The sequence below is a fragment of the Trachemys scripta genome, chromosome 1, assembly GCF_013100865.1.
Source record: "Trachemys scripta elegans isolate TJP31775 chromosome 1, CAS_Tse_1.0, whole genome shotgun sequence".
Taxonomy (NCBI): domain Eukaryota; kingdom Metazoa; phylum Chordata; order Testudines; family Emydidae; genus Trachemys; species Trachemys scripta.
The window spans coordinates 202,518,079-202,524,078 of record NC_048298.1 but is presented as its reverse complement, the minus strand read 5'-3'; positions in this window follow the sequence as shown (position 1 = coordinate 202,524,078).

Below are 6,000 nucleotides of genomic sequence, written 5' to 3'. Positions count from 1 at the left end.
TAGAATTCAGCAGAGCAGAACACTAATGGTATCTGTGTACGTGGTGGTGTTGGTGGTATGATTAATTTTTCGCATGTGTGTGTCTAGCATTTATTCTAACACTTGCTTCATTTTTGTCATGACCAGGAATCTGCCTAAGTTTCTTTCTGTATTTGGGGAAAAACTTTTCATTTCTTATTGCTTGCAGCTGGTTGATAGAGGATTCAGACTTTCAAGTATATTCTCCTGTGAATGCATTGGGGAGTTATATGGGTAACTCCCATTAATCTTATGTACAAAATATGTCCCATACATCAACAAGAGACTAGAACCATTTGTCTGGTGAATGAGGCACAGCTAAAATTCATCCTATGGTAGAACTAAAACCCACTTATGATGTTTGATTATTTATTAGACATACCATAGATCATGAACAAGGCCATCTTTATATACTGTGTGCAATAACTGTTGTGCTTTAGAGGTCTGACTGTTTATCTTGTGGCGGGACATACCAATACTATTCCTGAAAAGAGTCTACTTTATACTATGCTTATCACATGTTTAGTGTATAAATATGCCTATTAACCTCTTGCTATGTCTACCAGCTTTACCTTTCCATAAACAATGCTTTTTCCCTTCCCCATTGCTTTCTTGTTGTCCAGCACTAGTTACTCCATTCTGCCTTCCTGCTATCTTGCCGCTCTGAGCCTTCTTCCCGGCACCTCCTGTATCTGGAACCAGCCTTCCCGTATTTCTCCCCTTCCTCTGTCTGCCCATTTTCAAATGCTGAAAACACCTTTCTTTCCTCACATGCTCATACTGCTAAATTGTGCTCCTTCCTTTGCATGAATCTTTATTTTGATTTTGCCACACTATCAGCTCTCAAATCTCTGGAGATGCTGTTTGTATGAAAGATGCTATACATCAAGGGTTCTCACCTTTTTCTTTCTCAGCACCCACTTCCTTCCAACATGCTATAAAAACTCTACGGCCCACCTGTACCATAATAACTGGTTTTCTGCATATAAAAGCCACGGCTGGTGTTAGGGGGTAGCAAACAGGGCAATTGCCACAGCTTCTCCCTTCCCCGCCTCCGCAAGCCACATTGCTCAGGCTTGGGCTTCAGCCCCAGTTGGCAGGGCTGAGGGCCCCGGGTTTCAGCCCTGCACAGTGGGACTTCCACTTTCTGCTCTGGGCCCCAGTGAGTCTAATGCTGGCCCTGCTTGGTGGACCTCCTAAAATCTTCTCATGGCCCCCTAGGGGGCCCCGGGTCCCTTGTTGACTGCTGCTATAGATACAAAGTTGTATTTTGATGTGTGGCACTAGGTATGTACACCTGCTAGCACTAGTGATGAATGGAGCAGGTGTGGAGGAATTTGGGCCCTCAGAGAACCAGGTAGTTAGGCTGGCTGAGTTACTGCCTTACCACCCGGTGTGCTTTTCATGATACTTTGGGTATATGTTGTATCTTGGATGTTACTGGAGATAGGATATCACTGCTGGTACTACTCTCATCTAGAAATGCTCCTGAGGGAAACTCAGTATTCACCATTTTCTCATTTTGTATCCATTGGGGGAAGGGCAATTCCCATAGGCCAGTGTTTCCCAAACTTGGGACGCTGCTTGTTTAGGGAAAGCCCCTGGCGGGCCAGGCCAGTTTGTTTACCTGTCACGTCCGCAGGTTCGGCCGATCATGGCTCCCACTGGCCGCGGTTCGCCGCTCCAGGCCAATGGGAGCTGCTGGAAGCGGCGGGGGCCAAGGGACATTCTGCCATAGGCATTTAGCATCTGGTGAGCATTTGCTTGGGCTTCAGACGGCAAAAATATGCCTGGTGGCATGGAACAGTCGATTAAATAAATTATAAATGTATGTTAAGAGTAAGATAAAGATAAGTCTTGAAGTTTCCTACACCTGACAGTAACCAAGGTGACTGACAAAATCAAGCATCAGGTCTGCAAGCAGTAAGGATTTCAGACATATTATAAAAGAATTCCTAATATGCAGAAACAGTGACTTAGAATACATGTGTAATGACTAGACTTCACTATGTACCTACAGGATTTCTTCAAATCACTCCCCTTTTAAACACAGGCTATTGATCATTTTTACCACATTTTATGCAGCTCCATGCTGTTAAATATATGGTGTTGTTATCACCTTCCCAAACAGCGTTGTTTATCGGCTTACAGGGACCACATGCACAGTTGTTATAGTCCTGTTTTTATTTAGTGTAAACTGCTCTTCTTGCTCACAGCATGGCACCTGCAATATGTATCTACATGCTTGTTTTGAAGTGAAACAAGTTGGCAAAGGAGAGCTTGGGAGTGGAGGCAGAGGTACCTGGGGAAGTTGTTCTTAAACATGCAGGCTTGGGCTTGTGCAAATGAAGAGTGCGGGAAGCAGTTTAACAGCTGCTTTTACTACCTGATTTAAATGGATTTACCTCTAGTTATTGGATTTAGTCAACTGAGAGTTGAGTCTCTCTGCTGAGGTAATTTTTTTAGTGCCGTCCAGAGTAGTACAGGTTGACAGAACAGCCCATTTACTGGAGCACACAAATCAGATGCGGCCTGATCTTAGTCTGTTTGATGGTAATGGGAATAGCCATTGTGGCCTAGAACCCTGTCCTTCCTTACCTTTTCCCCCACTGTCCCCCACAAAAGAGAAAAAATCTTAAAGTACTATATCTAAGTCACTTAACTGATTTGAACACTGGCAAAGTCTGAAGAGGCATCTCTCTCTCTCTCTCACACACACGCACACACACTTGTGTACATACACGTAGTTTTGGTACTCAGGCGTGTGAACTTAACAGGGATGGTATTTTGTTAAGGTATGAGGAACGATGGGCTTTTGGTTAAGGCACTCGACTGGCATTCAGGATATCATGGATCCATCCCTGGCTCTGCTTGCGTGAGCTTGGGTAAATGACCTCATCTCAGTTCCTCATCTGTAAAATGACACTCAATAATACTTCTCCACCCCCAGGGCTGTTGTGAGGGTAAATTCATTTTTGTTTGTGAGGTGCTCTGATGGTGGGGCCATCTAAGCGCACAGATTAAAAAACTCAACATTATTTGGGAAAAGATTGCAAGCAAGTGCCTGTGGGTGCCCACGGACCTGCTGGGAGCAGAATGTACTCAACACAGCAATCTGCAGAGCAGTTGAGGGGGTTTCCGTGTGAGCCGGCCTATCCAAACTCTGTGCTGGATGTGCTAGAGCAGGAATAGCCATAAAAGAAGGAAACTGACATGTTTAGGCGGTTGCAATGCTTCCTCTTTCTCCACCTCATCAACTCTGCCTCTTTTCCGCTCTTGTCTGAAAGCATACTCTTTTCTCCATCTCCTCACCCTCTTAATTTCTCTCCCCCTCTGCTACAGTTTCTTAGCTCTCTGGTTGTATTATTTAACGCTGTACGACAGGATATGGTTGGTGCGAAAGGTATTCTACAAAATAAAGCTGGAGGCAGAATGGAGAATGTCAGTCAGCTGAGCCTGTGTGTTCTCAGCTCCTGTGTTCGAGGAACACGTGAAAGAGGAGGAAAGCATTTTCTGAATAAAAGTAAAACCACCTTTAACCATAAGTTGCCTAATCAAATTAACCTGGAGATATTGATTTACGCAGGCTGATGATTTGGCCCAACATCTTTAGATTGTTTTCCAGTTATACAGGGAGGCTTTGGAAGAGCTGGGAAGAGTAGTCTGTTTATTCTGCTGGAAAACTGATTTCTTCTGCATTTGTAGCTAACATAGAATCCAGTTTACTTGAACTGCTAAAGCCAGGTTCCCTGCTGTGCCCAGCTTCTGATAGGTGCAGCAGAGACAGGGTTGTCAGGGAGCTTCCTGATTCTCCGCTCAGAGATTCCTCTGTGCTGGGCATATGTTAAAGCAGCCCTAGGTCTGCACTGCATAGGTGGGCTCTAGCCCTCAAGTGACCATATTTCAGCTGGGGATTGCAGGAGCTCATTGCACTGTGGCCATGACCACTCCTCACCCCTGACTCACTCAGTGGTTGGAGGCTGTGGGGAAGGAAGTGCAGAAGCCAGCTATGCTAGTTCTGCATGGTAGATTGTCCCTAGCAGGGAAGTTATAGGCAGTGTCTGCTCCCTTTGAACCTCCTGAGAGGTATACAAAGGAGCAGGATGGGGATGAGGATTTGGCTGCAGTCAGGGCCGGCTCCAGGCACCAGCCTGGCAGGCAGGTGCTTGGGGCGGCCGCTCCAGAGAGGGGCAGCACGTCCAGGTATTCGGCGGCAATTCAGCGGACGGTCCCTCACTCCTGCTGGGAGCAAAGGACCTCCTGCCGAATTGCCGCCGCAGATCGCGATCACGGCTTTTTTTTTTTTTTTTTTTTTGGCTGCTTGGGGCGGCCAAAACCCTGGAGCCGGCCCTGGCTGCAGTTATCCAAATCTCAGTTATGTCCCATGTGCATTTTGTTCCTCTCAAGTGAACGTGTGTTTATCGGAGTATTTTTGATAGAGATGAGCCCTTGTGAACTTTGCGGCCCTGACTCTCCCCTGCCTTGCATCCTGCCTGGTCATTCGTACCAGACAAAGGGAATACAAAGTGGTTTCAAAATGGTATCACTGGTAACACTTTACACCCACTTTGCACATACTCAACTTACAGAGGTGTAAATGACCAGAGAAGGCACAAGCCAGTGGAGAATCACGCCCTATCGCTCTGTCCTGAGCTGAAACAAAAACTTGTTCTGAAGACTCATTAAGTTAAAGGACTGGTGACAGGGCCGCCCGGGGGCCTGTTGAAGATGAAGGTGAACCATCAGGACTAAAGAGATCTATGTAAAAACCAAAGGACCTTAGGAAATGTTAAAGGGCAGGTAATGAACTGGAAGACTGTGACCCACTGCCACTCCTGCTGGTAGGAGGGGTGAACAGAGATGTGGAACCACATATCCTGGAGGCTGCCCAGATATAGAAACTGGAGAATGGAGTGAATGGGTCGTCATGCAGAAATGGAATCTCCAAATTCAGCAGTTTAAAAGGTGGAGATCCAGGATGGACCCAAACCGTTCACGCCTCTTGGAGACCAGGAAGTAGGAAGAAAAATATCCCTTGCTCTGCTCCACAGTTGGGATTACGGAGATCAACCCTTCCCCCATTCTCCCCGGAAGTCGATTGGACATACTTCCTAAAATAATGTTTGCCTCTGGAAAGATAAGAGAGAGGAAGGCAATTCCCTGAAAGGAACTGGGGTTTGGGCCCTTGAGGAAGTTGATAGGATATCCTCATGCTGCTGTCTACTGAATTCAAGGATTCAGGGAGACGAGGGCCCCATATTCCTGCCAAGCAAAAAAGACCCAGACACAGGGTGATATGGGGTTGGCAGGCCTCATAGAGGCTATTTACACAGCACTATTGGCGCAATGAGAAGGCTTTTCTCTATCTAGGCCAACGCGTCTGGAAGGAGTACAAAAAGAGGATGAGGGAACTTCATCCTCCAAGGGTCACTAGAGGCAAAAGGAATGGGGGGAATGGTAGATAGTGAAGAGGGCAGGAAACTTGATACAGAGCATCGCACTGGGAGCTCAGGTTTAGCTAATTATCCACCATGATCCCCAAATCTTTTTCAGAGTCACTGCTTCCCAGGATAGAGATGGAGAGGAAGGACTTGTATACAGGACAAGATCACCTGAAAAAGCCAGCCTGCATCTGGAAGGGACCAGCCAATTAGGGTCCAGACTAAGGGGTTAGGGCAATAAGAGACAACAGGCGAAGTGTCTACCTCATTTACTGCACCAAGGCTGGATGCTCACCAGCAGGGTTTTTCTTTCTTCTTTGGCAGTTTCTTTCCTTCCTCCTCTCACCCCATGTGCTTACATTCTTCTCTCTCCTTTCCTTTTTCAGCATGATTGCCTTGGAGGTGCTAGAATGAAGGCGAGAGCCAGGGGTTAAGCACAGAGCTGAGTAGTTACAATACCTCAGGATATAAGGAGACAAGAAAATTGGGGATTAGGAACAGCTGATGATTAGATATAGTGGGTGAAATCCTGGCTCCACTG